Consider the following 23,172-nt stretch of genomic DNA (forward strand, 5'->3'; position numbering starts at 1 on the left):
TAGAATAATGATCAAAGTATCTGATAGAATTTGAACAGTAGAATTATCTAGGATTATGTGCTCAAAATTACAAAAAGAAATAAGCTACATGTGATCAATATAGGCGCTAAAGTACTTTGGGAGAAACAGTTCAGTTAACTAATGCCTGGATTATTCTGGTAGCAAAAAAATCAAATATGAAGCACAGTAGCAAGCTAACATCTGGAACCAAGCTTTACAATTCTTCCGCATATTGCTTTTGTTTGGTGCCTACGGTATTCTTTTGGTTGTCTCCCGCAAGAGATACGATCTCACCACATGGCAAAATCATGAACTTCCGGAGCAACAGAAAGATAAGAACGCAAAACATCAATAGTAGCAAAGAAAGATAAGAATGCAAAACATCAATAGTTATGTACAGTAAGCTGATATCAGTAAGTAGTTTCATGGAACATCACAATTTCACTATGTTTTAACACCTAATCAGAACCAATAAGAATAGACAAGATTATGTTGCTCTCATCATTATGGTAAAAATGATTAAATGAAATGAAAAAATGAGGCGTGGAACTTTTAAGTTATGTCTCTACAAATAATTCAGCAGCAATCAGAGCAAATTTAACAACATCGATGGTTTAATGGATCATCAATGATATTTCAATGGGCTGATCAACATGTTATCTATTCTTCAAAGAAGTCCATTCTAGAAAGATAAAACATCAGCAACTTATCTTATATATCTAAATAGACACCTCCCACTATCTATTTCCCTAGTTTCTTTCAAAGCTAGAGACAATAATATCAGTGCTTATGAATAGGCATATACAATTAACTTCTTTGAGAGCGAAAGGTTTTTTACCTACTACTCAAAGAAGTTTGTTCCTGAGGGCTAAAACTCAAGGTACTCTACAAAGCTACAGACAATAATATCAATGATTATGGACAATTCTTAGTCAACAAATATGAAGTTTGCTAGCTTAACCAAGCCAATCGGACAATTCTTAGTCAGCTGAATTTTGGAATAGCCTATTGAACTTTTAAATGATACATGGCAAGGAATGTAGCTAACTGAAATTAATCTCCAAACCGAACAAAATAGCTCAGTAAATGAGTTTCTTGTCCTACCTTTTTTAGTACATCGTTCCTAAAAGCTATTGGTTAGTAAAGTAATGATCATGCTTTATAGAAAGGAACTTGCATCAGTGGCTACCTTGGCTGCATTGATTTAGAAGAATTTCAAGACGCAAAGATGGTTGCTAGAGTTTTGAGAAAAGTAACAACTTTCAAGGTATTACCAGCTTAAATGATCATCTCCAAAACAGAAATATAAGGTTATGCAAAATGTAGCATCAAAGTATACACATGGCCTTCTCATAATAAAAATGGACAACTGTGGCCAACAAGAGCAGAATATAGATAAATGAAGTTTGGCTTTCAGAGTAGATCATAACCTCGCTACCAACAGCAAGCTAATCAAATGGCTTTAACAGCCTAACTCATGGTCTGTATACTGTTGTCCATATCCCAGTTGTCAAATATACCAAGAATTTACAATGTACATAAGCCTGAAATGCACCCGGACAAAACTGTGTGTCAAATAAATCTTCTTGGGTACATGACATGATCACATGAGCGTTTGAACAAATAGTCAATTCAACAGACTGAACTTGCAAATATAGCATGGAGCTTGCTAAAGCATGAAAAGGTTTCTTTGAAGGAGTTATTCAGCAAAAAAGATGGGCCCAGATAGCCTGTTCGTAAATTTGTACATAATCAATAGAGGTAGTGCATGAACAGCATATATGCATATGTGTGTAGTACAAGAAATTTCCAATGTTCTAGATTAGCCTTATTAGATAGACCATTCTAGCAAGTACTGAGAGCTTACCATCCAAGATCGAGGTCCAATCAAGGAACCTAACATACAAAAACAGGGCACAGCTGTTCCGAGTACATCCTCCCGAGATGTCCATCACGCATAAATATAACAATTAAATAAATCAACAACATCATGTCTCTGGAGATTATAGGGTAAACAGAAACGAACAATGAACAAACGAGAATTGCTTGTCTCGCGAGGCGCCAAAAACTTCAGTGCTACGGATCATCGTTCCTCGCGTACCTTCCTGGCCAAGAGCACGTTCAAGGTCGGATCCCATGATTGCACGCCCTAGGACGCTGCGCCTGAAGATAAAGGAGGGCGCCACCGTGTTGTGAGAAGGAGTGGCAGCCACCATCTTTCCTTATTGCCACTGGAAGGAAGTTTTTTATTGCCACAGGAAGGAAGCTTGTTGTCTATCTCCATCGGATCTCCTTTGTCACCGCCGCCGCTGACCGTTTCTGGGAGAGATGAGAGCGGAAGGTTAACAGGACGGGAGGCCAGCAGCCAGCGTCGGGTGAGACCAGAAAAAGCGGGCCTCAAATAACTATTGGATCTAGTTATGGCCCAATTAACCAGGTAGCGTCCCAGTCGGTCTGCGGAGTAGCGGCCCATATAACGCTGTGACGACTTTGGACGCGAATTACAGATGCGAATGGTTCACAACCCTAGCCCTTGTGAGCTATTTTCACGTTTGCTTAGTATAACTATGTGGGGAATTTACACTATAGAATTTGCGTTGTATATTCCGATGATGAGCCTCCTCAAAAGTGCTCTAGAACATCAGATCCAAGGCGGAATCTTCTTTGGGAAGCTCCTGCATCTCAGATCGGATCTTCGCGACTGCGTCCTGCTCAGCGGCAGTCGCGTCAGCGTTACTTACCAGCGGGTTTCCGTCGGAATCGACGGTTTCCCCGATGAAGATGTGTATGCCGCCAACTGGGACGATGGAGAGCTTGACGGGGTTTGTCTTAGCCGGAATCCAGCACTCATCCGGAGGGACGAACGATAGATTTCCGGCGTAAAGGACTCGCCCCACTGCGATGGTATCGTCGTAGCTTCCCATGGCGGAACCCAATAACCAATAGCGGGATCTGGAGATCCATAATGGCTCCCACATATTCAATGATGACTTTAGTGATCGAATGAACCATTCACATACGATACCAATTCCCTTTGTCACGCGATATTTTACTTGGCCGAGGTTTGATCATCGGTATCACTCTATACCTTGTTCAACCTCGTCTCCTGACAAGTACTCTTTACTCGTACTGTGGTATGTGGTCTCTTATGAACTTATTCATATGCTTGCAAGACATTAGATGACATTCCACCGAGAGGGCCCAGAGTATATCTATCCGTCATCGGGATGGACAAATCCCACTGTTGATCCATATGCCTCAACTCATACTTTCCGGATACTTAATCCCACCTTTATAACCACCCATTTACGCAGTGGCGTTTGATGTAATCAAAGTACCTTTCCGGTATAAGTGATTTATATGATCTCATGGTCATAAGGAATAGGTAACTATGTATTGAAAGCTTATAGCAAATAACTTAATGACGTGATCTTATGCTACGCTTAATTGGGTGTGTCCATTATATCATTCACATAATGACATAACCTTGTTATTAATAACATCCATTGTTCATGATCATGAAACGATGATCATCTATTAATCAACAAGCTAGTTATACAAGAGGCTTACTAGGGACTCCTTGTTGTTCACATAACACACATGTATCAATGTTTCGGTTAATACAATTATAGCATAGTATGTAAACATTATCATAAACTCAAAGATATTATAATAACCATTTTATTATTGACTCTTGGGCATATCTCCAACACCTTTATAAGCCGGATCCCGGGAGCCCTAGAGGCACAACCACAACTCATTGTAACATCGCGAAAGCGCCCAGATAATTCCAGACAAGCAGCAGTAGGCCCTGTCATCGTGCAGGTGTTTCGAAGCTAGGTAAATCGCGTACCACCGTCCCGTGTGCACTCCGCCCTATGGCCCCTACTTCTTCTCCCCCTCGTGAGGATCCCTCCTCCGGGGCACCGTCTATTAGGCAACGACAATATTAGTGTTCATATTTTCTATTATTATTTTTTGTTAAGATGGACGGGCGTGGCAAAGTGATATTTTTCTTCACCCTGAGATGGGTTATAGAAGTTAGACGATGAAGATTCACTCTAAATCAGAAGTGCAGAAGTTCACGCTCAGGCATGGTAGGGGCAAAAGCACGGCCTTCATTTCTTTATGTATGGATTCCAACTGATCAACGCGTAGTCACTTTTCTCTAGAATCTGAAATCAATATGTCGGGACGGAAGTACAAATCATAGATTCTGAGTTTCACACAAACGCATATGAAGTACACTAATGCATCACGTTTATTGAAGTTGAGAGGAAGGAGAATGAAAAAGGGGCTTGCGCGGCTTGTACCTTTCTCGTGTGCGTTCATCTCCTTCCCAGCCGTTGTTCTTCCCGACCCACGAGCCCACGACAAATCCATGTGAGTCACCAGAGAACTCCTTCCAAGTGGATTGGAAGATGAAACGGGCGGGAGAGGTTGATGACCAGAAGACCGTGCTGACAGCGGCAGTGCGGAATAACCATAGGCTCAACTTCTCCCCTGTGCAGACGTAGGACGGCGGCGAGGCAGGTAGGCGAGAGATGGTGAGAGGAGGCTGCTGCCGCCACAGCCATCGCCTATTCCATGAGGACATGAGGTGAGGTGACCTAGGGTTCGTCTGAACGAAACCGAGGCCTACTGGGAAAGGAATAAAAGAAAAACCCAACAAAACTATTCACGCATCGGCCCATTTCAGTCTCCTGAGCCCAACTAACCATAGAACGTGAAACTCGACCTGCGGAGTAGCAGCCCGGTAATGTGGGCCGGCCTATTTAACGTGAATCGCTGATGAGAAAGGACTCCAACATGCTAAGTGGGGCTAAGTGCTGATCTCAGACGTCCAATAAGAGGATCAGACGGCTGAAAATGTGAAATAGCTGTGGTGGCTCCTAGCTAGGTGAGAAGGCGGACATGAGAAGGCGTCCATGTAGTTCTCGGGAGTAGCGGCCCAGTTATGTTGGCCGAGTAGATCACGAGGTTGATGATGTGGTAGTCGCTCGAATCTCTAGATACAAGATAGACGCGAAGGAGGACATGATTCGGAACAATAGGCGCCAGATAAGATGTCCGTGTCGATCATGCAAACTCGAGCGCTGGATCAACCCTGATTCCGGACAACTGGAGGAGCACCTGCTGAGGCGCGGTTTCATGCAAGACAACCAGGCGCGGCCGGCCCCATCAAATGGTGCGCATGAAGACCATGTCGAGCGAGATGACTATCATCATGAAGAAGACTATCATCATGCCGACGGGGACTATCATCATGAAGAAGAAGTCGGCGGAGAAGATCATCATGAAGAAGAAGATGCCGGCGGAGAAGATCATCATGATGAAGAAGAAGATTCGGGCGCGACCCCGCTAATTTCGGCCTTGCGGGACTCTCATGTTCAAGATCTTCTCCGCCAGGAGACGAGCAACGATAGAGTTGCAGCTAGAGAGAGAGCCAAGCTGTCGCAAATGGAGAAAGACGGGATGACTCCGATCTTTCCTGGGTGTCGTCCGCAGGATACGCGCTTGCATGTAACGCTTGATTACCTGCAGATGAAGACGCAGAACAAGTGGACCGATTCCAGCTTCAGCAAGAACTTAAAATTCTGGCACGATCGTCTCCCGGAGGGGAACACATTGCCAAGTAGTACCGAGGAGGCCAAGAAAGTCGTGTGTCCCCTTGACCTACCGCACGAAAAATACCACGCCTGCATTAATGATTGTGTGATTTATAGGTGCGAGTACAAGGACAGAACCACATGTCCGGTGTGTGGCCACGGACGGTACAAGGTTGGGAACAAGAAGGTACCTCGAAAAGTGGTATGGTACTTTCCTATCACTCCCCGTCTGCAGCGGTATTTCGTGGACCCTAAGGAAGCAAAGCTCATGCAATGGCACGCGGAAAGGCAGAAGCCCGAAGAAGATCCGGAGATGGGCTATATGCTGGCACACCCTTCAGACGCTGGACAGTGGCAAGCATTGGACATCGTCTTCCCTAGGTTCGGGGGCGACGCAAGGAACATCAGGCTGGGTATGAGCACCGATGGACTCAATCCGTTCGGCAACCAGAGTAGCACGCATAGCACCTGGCCTGTGTTTGTATGGCCTTACAACCTACCCCGTGGCTGTGCACCAAGCAAAGGTACATACACCTGAGTATTCTCATTCAGGGGCCGAAACAACCAGGTGTCGACATGCATTTGTATCTCGGGCTGCTGAAAGAGGAGTTAGACACGTTGTGGAAGACGCCACCCCGTACGTGGGACGCCTACACTAGAACTTATTTCGATATGAGAGCCGCGTTGATCACGACGGTCACGGACTATCCTGGTTACGCATATGTATCTGCCCAGGTCGGCCACGGATTCAACGGCTGTGTGAAGTGCATGGACGAGACCCCGCATCTACAACTACCAAGGGATCCCGAGTCCTCGAAAACCGTCTCCCCAGGTGCTCGAAGGTGGCTTCGCTTGGATCACCCGTGGAGAAAACGCGGTGATCTGTTCAATGGTAAAGATGAGCCCGATGGACCCCCACGCCCGAGGAGCGGCGCAGAAATCGGTGATCTTCTGAAAAATTGGAAGGAGTGCCCAGCGCCGGGAAAGAAGCGACCGAAGCCAGAGCCGCTGCTCGGTGTATGAAAAGCGAGGTCTGTTTTCCACGACTTGGAGTACTAGAAGGTCCTCCACACGCCCCACAGCCTCGATGTCATGCACATTACGAAGAACGTTACCGAGAGTCTGCTTGGCACTCTTTGCAACTCAGAAAAGTCCAAGGATGGACCGAAAGCAAGATACGATCTTAAACATTTTGGCATCAGGAAAGATCTTCAAGCCCCCGATACTGACGACGACGATGATGATGATGATGATGATCAGACGGAAGGGGCTCAACGTCTCCGCAAAAGGGCTAAGAAGAACGCGGTGCAGCTTCCCGCTGCCTGCTTCACAACGAGTCCGGAGGAGCTCGAGCAGTTTTTCAGATGCCTCCTAGGAGTGAAAGTTCCTCACGGTTACTCGGGGAATATAAGCAGATATCTGGACGTAGCGAAGAAGAGGTTCACCGGGATGAAGTCTCACGATTGCCACGTGCTATAGTTTTCTTCTTGAGATGAACGGGCGCGGCAAAGCGCGCTTTTATGGCCCGGTCAAACTGCCTCGCACCGCTAAGAAAACGGAGTATCGCTCGCTACTCATGTAAACTACTTGATCCGAGCGTACACAACCAGTCAGGTTCGATTAAAAAAGATCCAACAAATTAAACAGTCCGGCGTCCGCTCGCTTCCTTTTATTCCTATGGTATGTAGAGATCTTTTCCAACTTCCACCGCTTGGTTTTGCTTCTATGGTATTGGACTTCCAAAGTTACGAACCGACGTTGTATTGGAGTATTCCTAATTCCAGCTCCAATTCCAGTTCCAATTCAACAAAGATTGAACGTATCATATAAACATACACGCGCAACATCGAACATTATCCTGGACGTTGCGTCAAAATTTTCCGATCGCCATGGTCATGGACTCATGGTTGTTGTTGTTGTCGCCATGGATTTCATCCTCAACGTCTTTGTGGACACATCGGCGTCATGGCATCGGTTATTGCTGACTGCCACCGGCAAGACGCCAGGCCAACTCCAGAGGCGGAAGCAGACGGAAGACCATCACAGACGGAACAGTGTGAAACATGGCAGACCAGCACCCAAGCTTAAGCTGCCTATGGATTGGAGATGGCCAGGCTGGCACCTATGTGCGCACGTAGATGGGAGGGCGACGTGAAGCTCATGTAATAGCCGAAGGCCCCGTTCAGGAGGCGGGCTCTCGCGTGTCACGGGAATACACCGAGAAGAGCTTGGCGGTGACCTTATGTCGAGAAGGTGTGTGGTGGCGCACACCAGGCAGAGGTGGACCGAGTCAGAGCAGAGGATGCCACGGAGGCCGAGGTCAAAGGGCGACGCTGGGCGTGACCGGCAGGAACCAAGAGAGGAAGGGCGTGAGCTCCGACGACGAGGCAGGGACCAGCCACAACAACGCTGCGAGGTCGCTGGTGAAGGCCGCGTCGGGAGAGCCATGGCGGCGGGAACGACACGAACATGTACCAGAATAACCAGTAATAGGACGAGTCTAAGACGTCGAGACCGACAAACTTCAGAGCATGGACGGACATGATGAAGAAGATGCCACGGAGGATAAATCAGCAGTGAAGGTCGAAAGATAGCGGTAAAAGATTAGTGGGAGGAGATTAGATCGAGCTATGCCGGCTCGCTGCTGCTCTAGCTGACTCTCCTCTATGAAGGTGTTCCAAGTTAGGGTGTGTAGTTCCTCGCGACCGAGATTATTCTCTTGCAACTACAATAGTTCCCAATGTGCAGATCATCCTTTTTCCATTCACGTGAGGTGAGGTGCTAGCATGCACTGTCACTTTTTATGAGGTCTATATCTCTTTGTTTTATATAATTTGGTCTTTAATTGTGATTTTTTCAGTGCTAAGTATAATAAATTGGCATGTAATATCATTGGAAATATATGGTATATAGAAGACTTCTCCCGCACATCTCACCTATAGACTTCTCCCGCACCCCAACCCTAACCTCTCCCGCACCCCACCCTCGGGGCGTGGCGGCGGCGGGGGCCCTTCCTCATCGCCGCGTGGAGATCGGCGGCCGGATCCCTACCTCCTCGATGCATGGCGGAGCAGACGCGCGTGGGATGGGCGACGGCGGCGGCGGCCCTCCTCCCTTCGGATGTCCCCTGGCGGACCGGTCGGCGCGGGTGGGATGGGCGGCGCTGCGGTCTCCCTCCTCTCGTCGGCTTCCCGCAGCACTCCGGCAGGGGTTGGTGGTGGGCGGCGGCCAGACCCTCGGTCTGCGCCATGCCATCCACCCCGCCTCTCGTTGGTGCGTGGAGGCGATCTCGGGCATCTTCCGCGACACGAGGGCGCCCGGGGCAACAGACTTGGGTTTGATGGAGGAGGTGGCCTCTTCTTCGCCGAAGAGGGTCGGCCTGCGGTTGGTGGTGGTGGATTTTCGATCTATCATCGCCATCCGGTGGTGAGATGGAGGTGCATGGAAGCCGGCGATGGTGTCGCCGGTGGAGGGTTGGGTTGGCCAGCCCGGGATAGTCGCCGACGTGGGGGTCCAGCCTGAATAAAGGCGGCGGTCCTAGGGTCTCTCTTGCTTGAAGAGGAGGACCTACCGGAGGCCTGGACTCGTGATCTGGTCGGAGGGTTGAGTTCCGGAAGGCTCCACCGGTGAATGTAACAGTGCTTTGCATGGAGTTTGCTGGATCGGAGGTATTCGGTCGTGCACATCCATGCGTTTATACTGACCGTTTGGTTCTGGAGGGAGCGGCGCGAAGCTCTTTTTCTGTGGTGACATCAATTGACTATGGATCCATGATGAAAGTCGGAAGAAGAGAATTTCATGAAGGCCGGAGGGGAGGACTAGCTAAGGGAGGTTCAAGTCTCCGCGCTGTTGAGGGGCTTGCTTGGTGTCCGGGCTTCACAACAGCGGTATGAAAGTAGGGGGCGACAACACATGTGAAGAACAGAGTCCTACCTTTCAGGGTGAAAACCCAAGGTCTAGCCTTAACTGATTGTGCCTGGCAGTGACCTTGGTGGAGGCATTGTTTTGAGAGTGGGGACTATCTTCAGGGTGAAAACCTAAGATCTTTGATCGGGCGACGACGGTGTTGGAGCACTGTTCCCTTCTTGGAGGCGTCGTTTTTTGGAGAGTCTGCAATTCAGGTGTTGTCATGGGGGTGGATATACTGTTGTTAGGCCCGAGATACTGTAGCGGGATTTTTGTTTCTTAGTTTTTTTTTCCTTTTTTGGCTGTGTGCATCCTAATGTCATTAGGGTGGTGCATTGTTGTAGAGGCTGGGTGTAATTGATATCTCTCGATATTAATATATTCCCTTTATCGGAAAAAAAATTGTATATCTATACCTAATCTATACCTAATAATAAAGGAGCTAAGGTTTCTGCCAAAATTTTCGTCCAACAAATTTTGAACCATTTTGCACTCCCACCAAATCGCATATTACTGCTAACACCATTGTACCGGTTCGGTATTTGTATCTCTTCTTCTTCCCGAACAATCATCTCCTTCCCAACCTGAGACAGAGGACACCAGCGCGGGAGGGCTGGATATCAGCGACAACGGGCGGGCGTTAGCCGGTTGCAGAGGACGCCGGACGTGGAGGATATGGACATCGGTGATAACGGGAGGCCACGCACGGGCGCTCTCGAGACCGGAGTGGCACGGGGCGAGCTTGCCGGAACTGTACTGCATCGGAAGGAGGATGGCCATGTCTTGAGGCGGGCAGGAGCTCGACGCTGGGGCGACAGCTGCACGCGAGCATGGAGCCGTCCGAGACTGCGCCATAACTCGACGGTGGCCGACACGGGGAAAGAGGGAGCTCCGTCGAATCTCTTTCCCCAATCCCAAGGAACGCCGTGTCAAAAAAGAATGAACGAAGGCCCGCGCCGTTGGCTTCTGCAGGGGCGGAGACGCTCCAGGCCCCGCGCGGGCCTGTGCAGCGCGGTGGATGGCCGGCGGCGACGTTGACCTGCGGCCTGCGGGTCGGGGCGCGAGAGGAGCCAGGGCGAGTGGCTTCGTCGCGCACGTGAGGCGGGCTGAGTGGGCAAGGAGCACGAGCTGGAATTGGGATGGGCGGCAGCGGGAGTCGAGCGAGGTGCGCGCATCGAGCGTGGGCGGATGAGCGCCGAGGCTTCGTGCATCTCCATCCCCATTTTTCTAGAGCATGGAATTCGATGGATCGAACAAGAGGAGCGGCGCCGTGCAGCGAACCAGAGGAACAGAGTGAAACGGGGATTTGCAAACTGGTGGCTGTAGGTCGAGGCGGGGAGATGAAGAAACGACTTTTTAGGACGGCGCTGGCCTGGGGAGATGCAGCAGGTGGGTGCGCCGCCGTTGGCAGGCCGCAGGCACTGAGGGACGCTGCTCTAGGCCAGTGCTGAGCAGTGAGCAGCGTGAACCCTGCCATGAAGAACTGCAGCTACACGAACGGGATCAGGTTCAGCGCTAGCTTCAGTTGCCTCCTGCCAGAAAATGTTCAATATGAAATTATTCATACTTCAGCAACTGATATGAAACTAACAATCAAAAGTTCTATAGTACTTCGCTAATCTTAGCTGAAAGTACTAAGGTCCAACAAGGAAAGTCGACTTGTGGCAATCAATTCATTTTCATTAGCTAAAGGATTGAAAAATTATCACGGCTCTCTATTCAAGTTCAGATATCTATGTGACTATTTGAGCCAAAACACATACTTGCAGAAGCAAAAAATGAATAAACTATGGAACGCATCAGCAAAAGTATCTTTCTATTCTTAATAGGTGATCCCATTTTCCTCCACATGCAAGGTATCCACCTCATCATCCACCTCCAAGCAATCATAGCTTGCCACCTAAGACAATTTGCCACCTAATCAAAAGAAGAAAAAAAACTGCACGATTTCTGCACGGTTACATGCGTTCAGGACAGTTTCATCCTGGAAAAGAAGACGGTTCTTATTCCTGGCGGTGGCTTTTGGTCAACAAATAAAATCCTGGTGAAAGCTCTGTAATAAATAATCGCCTGCTGCCGCGACGCACGGTCTTCCCACCACAACTCCTCTCGCCGCGACGGAAGAGCTTCTCGCAACAAATGCTCATGAAACCGTCCAATGTATCCTGGCATTCATCGAGTAGAACTATTGTGTTCAATTCAACCGCCCGCATGTTAAAAGCCCATCAAGCGCGGCCGCATGATCGCCTTCTCTAACTTTCAGTTCACAATTTGCATCTCCCTTTTATTTTGAAATCCCCTAACATATGTCTCTCAATTTGACAGGATGCGCTCCCGCCTGGATCGAAATCTGATCAACAATATGCCTGATTGGATTGTGCTGATAGCTCAAGCTTCTACGATTTGATTGTATTATTCAAGGCCGCGTCCCTCCTCCAATCGGAATCTGAATTATGAACAGCCCGGTGAGCCTCCCCTTTTCTTCTCCACCTTAGTATGCAATCTCTCTCCACCGTGAGAAAATCTATTTTTTCTGGATGGTTTTCCCTTGGAAAGCTATTTTTTCTGGGTGGTTTTCCAGCTCCACGTTCATCGTCTGATTCATGCTTATCGGCTACTGGTGCAGCGCGTGCTGGGCAGGACGGACCTGGTGCCTCCGCAGTCACCTGGTCACACTATAATCCCTTGCTCTATAAGGTTAGCCCAGAACTTAAGATTTCCCAATCCTAATCCATCTCTATTGTTTAACCACCACAATATTCTATGGCTGGCCTGTCATTATTTTTCCATGTCTCTCGTGGGTATTTTCATGTACCTTTGCACTTCCTATTGATGGAAACTCGAAGTTAGATATAAAAAATAATTATAAGATCTGGCAAACTGTAGATGCATGAAAAAAAAATCTAATGCTCGGGTGAGTTCCAGAAAATTGTCTCCTCTTATTTCAGCAATGGAGCTTTGCACCAGCAAAAAGTAGTACCTTCTTTTTGCATATTTACTGCAATTCATGTCCACGGTCCAATTTTAGTCTTTCTGCATTTGAAATAAGATGTATAGAAATCTTAAAACACATTCGGAATGCATGTTCTTTTTGGTTTTTCGCAAAAAAAAAATGCTCATCTTGGTTGCAGGTTATCCAAAAGATTGCAGGTTTAAATCATGTTCAAGGTTGCATGGTATCCAAAAGACATGGCACTACACCATAGGATCTGATACATTTGTACAGGCTTGCATCCGTACCATATTTTATATTCTTATACATGGTCTATCCTTCCTGATTTTTCTCTGCGGCAAGAAAAAGGTAATATACACTGGCAATAAATCATCTAGCATCACCGATTATCTAATGTTAGACTGTATTCTATGTGCCTTTTCAACAAAATCTTGGCATTGCTGATTCTCAAGAACCATGCAAGGTAATTCTAACCTCAAGACGGAATTGTATTCTCTATTTCAGCAGTTAATGTTTCACTTGGTGTGAATCAAGGTATTTACATTTCAATTGATTATATTTTTCATGATCATGCAATCTCCATCCAAAAAAGTACTACATCAAGTCTAATATCTAAATCCACCAATGATATGCGTGGGAAAGTTAAGTCTCTTTATGGAATTCTGGAGATGCTAAAGGTAAAATTGATTCAAATGATGAGGTGGCAATAAATAGATATATGTGTTGATGCTCTAACTCCAAACTTGATCTTGAGTGCAGAAGTGACATTGGATAAATAATATTCAGCTCCAATGAAAAGATCAAATGGACAATGCAGGGTACAAAAGAATATTTGAATGTTTCATATTATTCCTGTCTGGCTTATTCTTTTGTTTGTATATGAAGTATTGCAGGGCTTGATTTTCTTTTCTGAAAAATTTACATTCTACGCTCTAACTCCAAACTTGATCTTGAGTGCAGAAGTAACATTGGATAAATAATATTCAGCTCCAATGAAAAGATCAAATGGACAATGCAGGGTAAAAAAGAATATTTGAATGTATCATATTATTCCTGTCTGGCTTATTCTTTTGTTTGTATATGAAGTATTGCAAGGCTTGATTTTCTTTTCTGAAAAATTTACATTGTACATAAAACTTTTATATAAATTCTTCTTAAACTACTAATAATTTCTGATTGATCTCTGTAATCTACCTTCTGCACATGTAAAAGTTTCTCTCGCCACCAATTTTGCAATTGGGTAACAATGTGTCATTCATCTGATTTTCGAACAGATTTTGTAACAATTTATCATCCAAACATGATATTTTGCATATCGTGCCATTTCTCGAGCTGATATATCATGTTTGTGGTTTCCTCATGGTGTTACCGGAAAATCCAGTAGTTTGTCAAACTTCCATAAACAAATTCATGAGGGTGATACATATCCAGTGTAGTTCGACCTCACAAGTGCTCCTGTGTAAGTTGTTCATAGTAATATAATCGAAAGAATATTTTACTATCAGTAGAAATGTTAATATAAGCTAAGTTCAATAGCTTTCACAATGTAAGATACAACCTACTACCTCCATACCGGATTAATGGGCAATTACGCACTTCGAGAAACAAGTTTGACTACTAATTTGGTCAATAAAATATAAGATATATATTATAAAAATTAAATTATTGCAAACATTTTTTGAATACGAATCCAACGATATAATTTTTATGGCATATATCTCATATTTTATGGACCAAATTTATTGTTAAACTTATTTCTCGAAATGCGTAATTGCCCATTAATCCGGTATGGAGGTAGTATTCAGGTTTATTTGTAATAAGTGATATCTTGCTAACATTTTCATTTCTTCTATTATTATTATACAAATATGTTTGGCATGCTAATGTTCTGCCGCAATAGACCTCATCTTATTTATTATATGTGTGCGGCTTCGGAAAATCACGAGAAGTTCCCGCCGCAACGCGCGGGGTATCATCTAGTTATTATTATAGCCCTGTCCAATTAGCAGACAGAGAGGAATACATGATTCATATGAAATTAGGCGCGCTGCCACCATTAAGTGAGAGAATGGTTCCTTCCTCCGTCGAGTCTTTGTTTGCGTCTTTTGCTGGAACATCATCCATCGTGCAACAAAAAAGCCCAAACTATACAACCGAAGTGGGCTTGGAAGAAATTTCGTTGGCCTGTCTAATTAGAATAGTAGGAGTCCGGCTGAGAAAAAGCCTCTGCAAGATGCACAAAATTCTTTTTGGCCAAACCGAGGAAACTCTCAACGCATTTTCCTGAAATTTTAGTCCCACCTCGCTTTGTTATGCTCTCTCCCACCGGTTTATATATGTGAAATTTCCAGAAATATCAGCAAGCTGGGTTAGAAAACAGAAAGCAGCGGCATCATTAATTGGTTTAATAAGATGCCCGAGCGTAACCGACCGAGACTAGAGATTTGCGGATGGGATGGAGAGAGATGGCTGGCAGGAGGAAACGTGGGCTGTGCAGGCTAACAGACCGAGACTAGAGATTTGCATATGGGATGGGGAGAAACGTGGGCTGTAATTGGTGGGCTGCAGGCTAACAAACGCACCCTCCCTAAGTGACGGGAGGAATCGAGGAGCATAGGACAACGCTGTATTGGGAGATGGGAGAAAGGGAACAAAGAAAAAGAGGCCAACACGATAAAAAGAGAGAAGGAAAAGCTCCGATGTGCATAGCGCGGCCTTGCTCCACCCCAAGGCTACAAACCACACTCACCCGATGCTGTGATTTTAGTCTATCTATCTAATTCATTTATGCAAAAGATCATTTTTTTAACACGCTCTGGACCTAAACGAATTTGTTTGGGCTCTTTGCTCTACGCCAACGTCGCATGTCAGTAATTCGATGATTCGTACAAACAAAAACCAAAATGAAATAAATGATATTTTGATATACATAAATTACAACATATTGTTCTACAGATTTGTGAGCGCATATTAAATTATTTTATGAGAGAATTGGATTGATTGATTGAGATCGGTGTGGTCCGGCAAGATTTAAATAAAACCCCCTGCAAGGTTGCGACATTGTGATTTCCAAGAAAATTGACAGGGTGATACATCCCCGATCAAAAAGGTGTTGTTGGACGAGATAAAAAAACACCCCTCTTCAATGCCTCTCAATCGGAAAAATTCATATGTTCAATGAATTTTCTGCTCTTTGTGTTTTCGCAAAATATGTTTTATTATAGTGGGACATCTCAGCGAATTAAAATTTCGGTGAAAACCAACATGTTTATAAAACAAAGATACAACAAATATCGAGGTATACCTCAAACATAGGATGTTTGATTCATTTTAAACCCGTTGCAACGCATGGGCACTTTTACTAGTAATCTCTACTACTTAAAAAGACTAAACTGGTTCCTTATTCTGCCATCCACCACAATACGTCAATTGCTTCGTCGTTCCTTCCGTCGTCGCGCTTCCTCGACCGTCGTCCACATGGGCCAGGCCCAATGACTCCGCCGACTCCGCCGAATCCACCTACCCCCTGCTCGATCTCCCCAAAATTCATCGACTCGGTCTTCAATCCGTCGATCTGGCGGCTGCATCGCCGATCTGCGTCCGCCCCATCGATGCGGCAGGCGCAGAAGAGGAGTTGATTTGGCGCGCTGCACCAAGCATGCTGATGCGCCCGCACCGAAAGCGAGAGGGATGCGGCGGCCGACGAACAGTTGACCAGATCGCTGGCTTGACACAAGGTCAGGAAGCTCTCCTACGGAACGCTCATCAAGGCGGACGATCTGATGCAGCTAATCGACCGGGGGTGCGCTTCAATCGACGTTCCGCTCCTCAAAATCCAACGACAGGACGACCATGATCCACCGCCGGTCGACGACCCTGCAGCCTCCTACCGGCCTACGATTCAGCCTCCTACAGGCCTTCAAGCATCCGTCGAGGCAACGAAACAATAAGCTGCTCTGGCCTGCATCATCGGGTGAGCCACTGCTGCTGAAATGCAGCTCGTCGACTCAGCTCCATCTCCAGTACACGGGTAATATTCCTTTTCTCTGATCTGATTCCAGTTAGGTTGAGAGAGGATGAGAGCACACGATGTTTGTTTCAGCGCCTACCTCCTGCGATGCTTGAAAAAGAGGTGCGGAGTGGCTCGTGCAAAATAAGAGACCTAATCTATAACTACTATTTTTTCCATATACTCCTCTTCTGTATCATCCTGGGCAATAGGCGATGCAGCATGAGAGGAGTGAAGTTTCAGAGTAACGAGTTCTTGTGCGATTTCTTGTTAGTTTGTTGACCGCGTGTATTTTAATCAGTAGGCTCGCATGGCATATGTTGATTTTCACCGTCTTCGAATTGCAGCAGATGCAATGAGTTATCTTTCCCCAAGATCTGTGTTGTTATCAGTCCCTATGAAATGAGATACATGTCTTTAATCCGTGTCTTTTCATCTCCAAGATCCACGGCAAGAGAACATTGTCTGATATTTGTCCAGCATGCATACGGGTTTCAAGTCATCTATTATTGGAGCAGGCCAAGTTTCTGAGTCAGCGTTGAAGAAGATGTTAAGCAACCAAGCAGAGTGTTTACTTTGTTTCTCAAATTCCCTCCACTAATTTCGATGTCTCTCATTCTAATATATTGTAAGTATGCATGCTTTAGGAATCCATAATGTATTGAAGGCAATGTTCATTTGCGTATTCATCTTTTCTAGGACTAATTAATATAATGGTGTTCTATGTACGTAGTGCTAACAGATTTATCGATTGGACAGTCTAGCGGTGCGCATATTGCTGCTTGTATTCTCGTAAATCAGGCTATGAAAGAATATGGTGAAATAGATACTTCCAATTAGAGTGTTGGGAAACTAAAAGCTTACTTTGGTATTTCTGGTGGGTAAGCATATGACTAGCACAAATTATTGGGATTCCTTTTTCTGTTAAAATTTGCAAGTCAAACATTGTATTGGAAGTAGAGTTTATCTCCTGCTGCAATTTAGTCTACGGCGCATCTCGGAATGGTACTCCAAATTTAAGGGAGATGACATTGTCTTTTAAGCAATATTAGCTTGGAAGTTAGAGACTCGAGTTGTAATATGTTCTAGAAATCAGGTCTTGGAAGCCAATGCTACTTTTGGAATCCTAGGCCGTAATAGCATCACTTATCACATTTGTTAGGAGCATCTTTCCTGATTCGAATGCATAAGAATGTCTCGGAATAGGTGTATTGACTTTAAAATTTGAGTTATGGTATCAGCCGTTATAATCTTCTTAATTTGGTTGATCATTTACATAGGCATGGCATGTACCGATATGTCTTTCTCATGTATTCATCTTTGGTCGACGGTATTAGAATGACGTAAAAATATATCTACACACTAAGAAGAAAATAGCAACAATAAAATGTTGAAGTGTAAAAAAACTCAAATCCAATTTTATTCTAGATGTGACCTTGTCATCGAAGCACTTGATGAGGAGCAAGCAACACATTATGTGGCTTGAGGTGAATATTTTGAATCAAAAGCATCAGGCCATAGGAACAGGACATCTCTTGTGCACAAATAGATCATATGACTGGAATGAAGTTAGAAAGGTTGAGAAAGAAGTTCTAGGTTTTGTCTCAATGCTGCCCTTCAAATTCATAGACTGTACAATAAGATAAAGTTCTTTCTAGACCTTGTTAGTGACTTAATTGTGGACTTGTTAGTAACTTAATTTTGTTCCATACCTGGTGGTGGATTTTGCAAAGGTCATTGCTTCGTGAGATTTGCAGAGCTATTCTGTGAACAATGATAAGGTTTTATCTCGGTCTAGGAAAGGTACCTTTAAAGCATACAAGGGGGTTACTGTTTATGATGTTTATTAACTTATTACACTGGTCTCTCTCATATGTCAGCTTGTGTTGTTTTAGCGGAGCAGTAAAAAATCAAGTTGATAAAGTGTTGATAGTTGTTACTACTGGAATATCATCTCTCATGTATTAACTTATTGGTGATTCCTAGATGACAGTGTAAAGATGTACAAAGATGCAACCTTAACAATATTGTACAAGAGATTTAGTTGGGACTCCGCAAAAGAAGGATTCGGCTGGGATTTATGAGTGCTGATGTCAGTATATTGTATAAAATTGAAGTGGTATGCATCAAATTTATTCAATGTGCCACAGAATTAATTTGCAAGGTTTTACTTGATCATATTTCTCTTATTTGCAAGTATTTGGGATATGTGGAGAGAACAAAGGCATGATTGTTCTGAATAAGCTTATTCATGTCTTGACATTCTAGATATTTTGGGACATTTGAGTCGGGAGGATATGCTTCAAGATGATGCAGGAGTTTTTTTCTTGAATGATGTGAATAAGTTACACGAGCTTCAGGTAAGTAGTGATGAAATTGCTTGCAGATAACTTGTTAGGACTTAGTAACTTACAGGGTCTAAATCTGTTTATAGTACTTCTCCAGTATTGAGATTTTTCGTATGCTTATAAACCGAGCGGTGTTTTTTTTGCTTACTCAATTTTGTTGAATATTTATTAAACCAAATACAAAGTTGAACCAGATGGTACGGCTTCCTCCTCTGTCAAGTTGAAAACATGTAGCAGGGTGTTCTCAAGATATATGTACCTCAACGTTGACCCGTATGTTTCCACTTGATTCAGTTTTAAGCTAGCCCTCTAAATTTGCTCTCCATGGTATATAATTTGTAACTTAAGTGAATGTTATAAGTTTAAACATATCGTGTTGGGGCTCTGAGCAAGGCTAGGTCGTCGCCGAGTCCCATCCACCATCTTGTAGTCTGTAACATTCCCGCTGTATGTCCAAATATCGAGTAGATCTTGAGTTTTCCCCTAGAGTGGCGTGTTCTGGTTTAGATTTGGGGCATTTAATTTGGAGGTTAGGTCCATGCTGTGTTAGTTTTTGTGTCGTTCCCATTTTGACTATGATTTTTCTTACTTATTTGCTTGTGTCGTTACCATGAAAGTACTATGCAGATGATAGCTTTTTTAAAATCTATTAGCATAGGTAAACTGATGCCAGTTTTCAATTTTATTTTCCTTTTCCTCAGGTTTGTTCCTACCCCACAGAATAACCCATCTTCTTAGTTATATGCATTTGAGATGCTTAATGGGGTGATGGTATACACCTCGGCCTACCGATAGCGCCCTGAGATCATACATACCAGATGAAATTGTTGATGGCTTGCTAACCTGAGATCCTTTGTCTCCATGGCCGGCGGCTTCCATGGATGATGTTTAGTGGCCGGAGGGAGCATCAAGAAGAAAGAGGTAACGAGATGAGTGAATTCCAGGCCACATCTAACAATCACACTTATCAACCAACCTGACCTTTGTTTGTACTGTTGTCTCATAAAGCTGTTTGATCAACAATTCATTGTGAATTATTACTTAGAAGTTTCTCTATATGTGTATGCAACTATGCAGCAGACCTGGTTCAGCATAAGGGGATGCAGTCGAACACAATCAAGAAGATGAACGGAGATGTTGTCAAGAAGATGGTTGCATTGCATTCTGGAATTATAATTCAAGAGGTAAGTGTCTTCTCTTCTGATGTATGCTTGTTTCGTTTAAAGAAAAGCGATGCGCACATGCTCCGTCTTATAGTGTAGCCACCTCACTATTCTGTTATCAAACATTTTCTTCCATGACTACTGTACAATATGTGTTTAATGACCGAATCTTATAAGGCATGTTGTTCTGTCTTCATTCTTATTTTGCAATCGATCAATATATTGTAACTTGTTATTGTAACCTATGATATGTAATGATTATCAGATGTGAATTATTGAGTCACTGATTCTTTCAAGCATTTAAGAAGCCGATAAAGAAAGTAACGGGATTGAAGCGACAAGCCAACTGGAATGGCATACCATCAACTGCCATGTTTTTGATTCGCTTGGTTTTCTGCCATTCCATCAAAGTATCATGGCCAAGTAGATTTCATGAAGCTGACACAATATGTGCCTTTTTAGCTACTGACGATATAACATAATACAGTGAGAAAAACACACCTAAACTTATCTTTCCTTTTATTACATCATAATTTGTATTTCTGATAAATATTGTTTATTAGTTTTTGTTTTCCTCATATAAGTTATTGTTTATTGGAATCGAATATGTACTATGGAGGGAGTCACATAGTTTGTGAAGTAATTAGTTTGGTGTGTCACAGAATCTCAATGGGTTTTATAAGGCTACTATATAGTATGATATATAATTTTATTGAGTAGTATATTTCAAGCCCATATGAGCCATGAACTATTTTCTTAATACTTGGAATGTAATTGGAAAAATAACTTAAGGTACTAAATTTTGCTTGATTGATAACCATGATGAGATTGAATTATTCTAATCTTCCAAAAGCAGTTTGCAAGATAATGGCATAGAACATTGATAGGATGAAGAAAGAAGTACGAGGAGTCTTTGACTTCCTGCAGTGTGGTGGTGTGGAAAGAGATGTGCAACAAGGAACCAAGAAGGATTAAGGAGAAGCATAAGAAAGGACTGCTTGATTGGATTCATGGGCTGCCATGAGGGGTAGTTTTATCCTTTTGTATATATGGTCTCCGTTTTCTCGTAGTTTGTACGTAATTTTTCTGTTGGTTCTTTTTATATATTTTTTATGCTGTGGGGATTTTGCCCCACAGTCCACGGTTAAAAAAAAGGAACCAAGAAGGAATAGAATCAAGTGCCTGAAGTGGCAAGAAAGAAGTGGGCATTCATTGCAAGCCAAAAAAATGAAGTTAAAGTATAGGCTTGACAGCCTAAATTAAGGGTAGTTGTTTAATAGATCGTGTGTTAGTAGTGTTGCTTTTTAATTGATAGATTTATGCAAGGAACGAGATTTATGTGACTACTTGGTTGAAAAATATAACAATATTTTTGCTTTATCGCTGAATGCCCATCTTGCATTTTTTATGAACACATGTGCCTACAATGAGTTGGTGAATAGAATTGAATCATAGCGTGGACAAAGATAATTCTATTGAAGTTCTTTGCTAGAAGGAATGTGTTTTCTGTAAGGAAATATGTATCTCCTATATATGTGTATTTAGAAATTAAATTTGTGTCCCGTGGCAACGCACGGGCATTTGTACTAGTAATAAAAAAGCAAAAGAATTTCTTGTTGGTCCGTCAGAATTTACCCCTGAAGTTGTGTAAAAATTACAGCCCACTGCCACCGCCAAGTGGGAAAAACGGTTGGAGTAATATTTTTTTCTGCGTCCAGGTGTGAGCCATCGTCTCCAAACGCCGCCGTCGCCTCCGTGCTCCTGCTCGCTGCCAGACCCAATCTCCTCTATCACCGTAGTCCCCGAAGCGCCGCTGCAACGGGCCTCCACGAAAAAAGATTCGCGTCGAACAAAGCTGGGCCACCGTACTCAGCTTTTTGTCCATCTAACTGAACTGTGCTTGCGTCTCCTTTCCTTGGGCAGCCAAAGTTACCGCCGCGCCGATGCGCCTCGCTCCGTCGGCTGATGCTGCCACCGTCCCTTGGACCGAAACATCACAGAATCGCCTCCGCCTCTCCGTTCTGCTCCTCCCCTCGAATGGAATCGAACTGAGACGAATAAAATTGACGCCATCATCCTCATCTTACTCAGATCCGGCCGGTGGTCGTCGCATCCCTTGCTGGCCTGTCCCCTCCGTCTCTATCCGCCTCGGAGTAGCACGTTTGCTGCACCTGGGTGATTGAGATCCTGGTATGTTTTCTGTATTTCCCGTGGTCGCGCAGCCGCTGCGGTGGTCGCCGCGGGTCGGTCTCAGATCAAATTCACGCCCAGCAGCTTCATCGGCCTGTCACACAGCCTAGAATTAGGCCTCGGCGCCGATGTATCCATCGAAATCCTCGATCAGCGACTGGGCGTGCGAAGGAGGGAGCTGGAGTCGGCCTCATGCGGGTCTGTCCGCCACTCCGCCACGACACCGTCATTGACTCCCAAGCGGCAACAGCGGAAACTTCCGTTCCTCCCTGCTGAACCATTCAGAATTTCAGCACATTAACACGGAGATTTTCCACCAGTGGGCGTTGCGCAGTCTACAACTTTGACATGAACGTGCAGTGCAAAGCTAGCTCGATTTTCAATCGCTGATGGATATTTGTTTGAGTCCGTAACCTGCAAGCTGCAACTAGCGCGGCCTGCCCGCCTTTGATAGGAGTTGCCGAGTTGGCCTGGCCTGTGAGTCTGATATACGGTGATCGAGAAGGAAACGAGAAATATGGGGTAGTTTGTAAAATAAAATAAAAAAAGTAAAATTTCTATTCAGAAAATACAGTCTGAAGTAATAGTAGATTTAACAAATATGAAAATTAAATTCAGTCCACAAAAGTATATCAAATAAAAATATAATACAAATGAAAGATTACACAAATTAATAGTTAGACTGGACTTAATTGATTAATTAATAATAATTTTCAAAATTTATTGAAATAATAATAATAATAATAATAATCTCTACTATATTAAATGGCTAGAGGTGGTGAGATGGTTGGTATGTCCTAGACTACCACCGCACGAAAAAAGTTGGGGAAAAGAACCCGCTTCTAACAACCCGCAAGCCACGCACGACTCCCATCCGCTTTCTCCCCATCCCGTTCGTCAAACTCCTGGTCCAGGCCAAGCAACCGTCGGCGCCCCATCCTCCACTGAGTTCGCCACTCCCAAGCCTGCCCCTGTCCCCCCTCCCCCTCTCTGA

The 23,172-nt window shown here is 44.5% G+C and overlaps 2 long non-coding RNA genes across 6 annotated transcripts; both read left to right on the plus strand.

Annotated features, from left to right (window-relative positions):
* Positions 1–11,538: 11,538 nt before the first annotated feature.
* LOC127326001 (uncharacterized) lies at positions 11,539–14,110 on the plus strand. Of its 4 annotated transcripts, none has more exons than XR_007867524.1 (4): positions 11,539–11,980; positions 12,142–13,145; positions 13,228–13,286; positions 13,429–14,110. It is a non-coding gene; the product is annotated as an uncharacterized lncRNA (long non-coding RNA). The 4 variants fall into 4 exon arrangements; XR_007867526.1 differs by having other exon boundaries at positions 12,142–12,212; positions 12,647–13,145; positions 13,228–14,110; XR_007867523.1 differs by having other exon boundaries at positions 13,228–14,110.
* A 2,221-nt stretch (positions 14,111–16,331) lies between these two features.
* LOC139836017 (uncharacterized) lies at positions 16,332–18,888 on the plus strand. 2 transcript variants are annotated; one of them, XR_011751647.1, is made up of 5 exons: positions 16,332–16,498; positions 16,921–17,105; positions 17,242–17,358; positions 18,464–18,596; positions 18,675–18,888. It is a non-coding gene; the product is annotated as an uncharacterized lncRNA (long non-coding RNA). The 2 variants fall into 2 exon arrangements; XR_011751646.1 differs by having other exon boundaries at positions 18,464–18,888.
* Positions 18,889–23,172: the final 4,284 nt, after the last annotated feature.

The sequence above is a fragment of the Lolium perenne genome, chromosome 1 (assembly GCF_019359855.2).
Source record: "Lolium perenne isolate Kyuss_39 chromosome 1, Kyuss_2.0, whole genome shotgun sequence".
In the NCBI taxonomy this organism is placed as follows: Eukaryota; Viridiplantae; Streptophyta; class Magnoliopsida; order Poales; family Poaceae; genus Lolium; species Lolium perenne.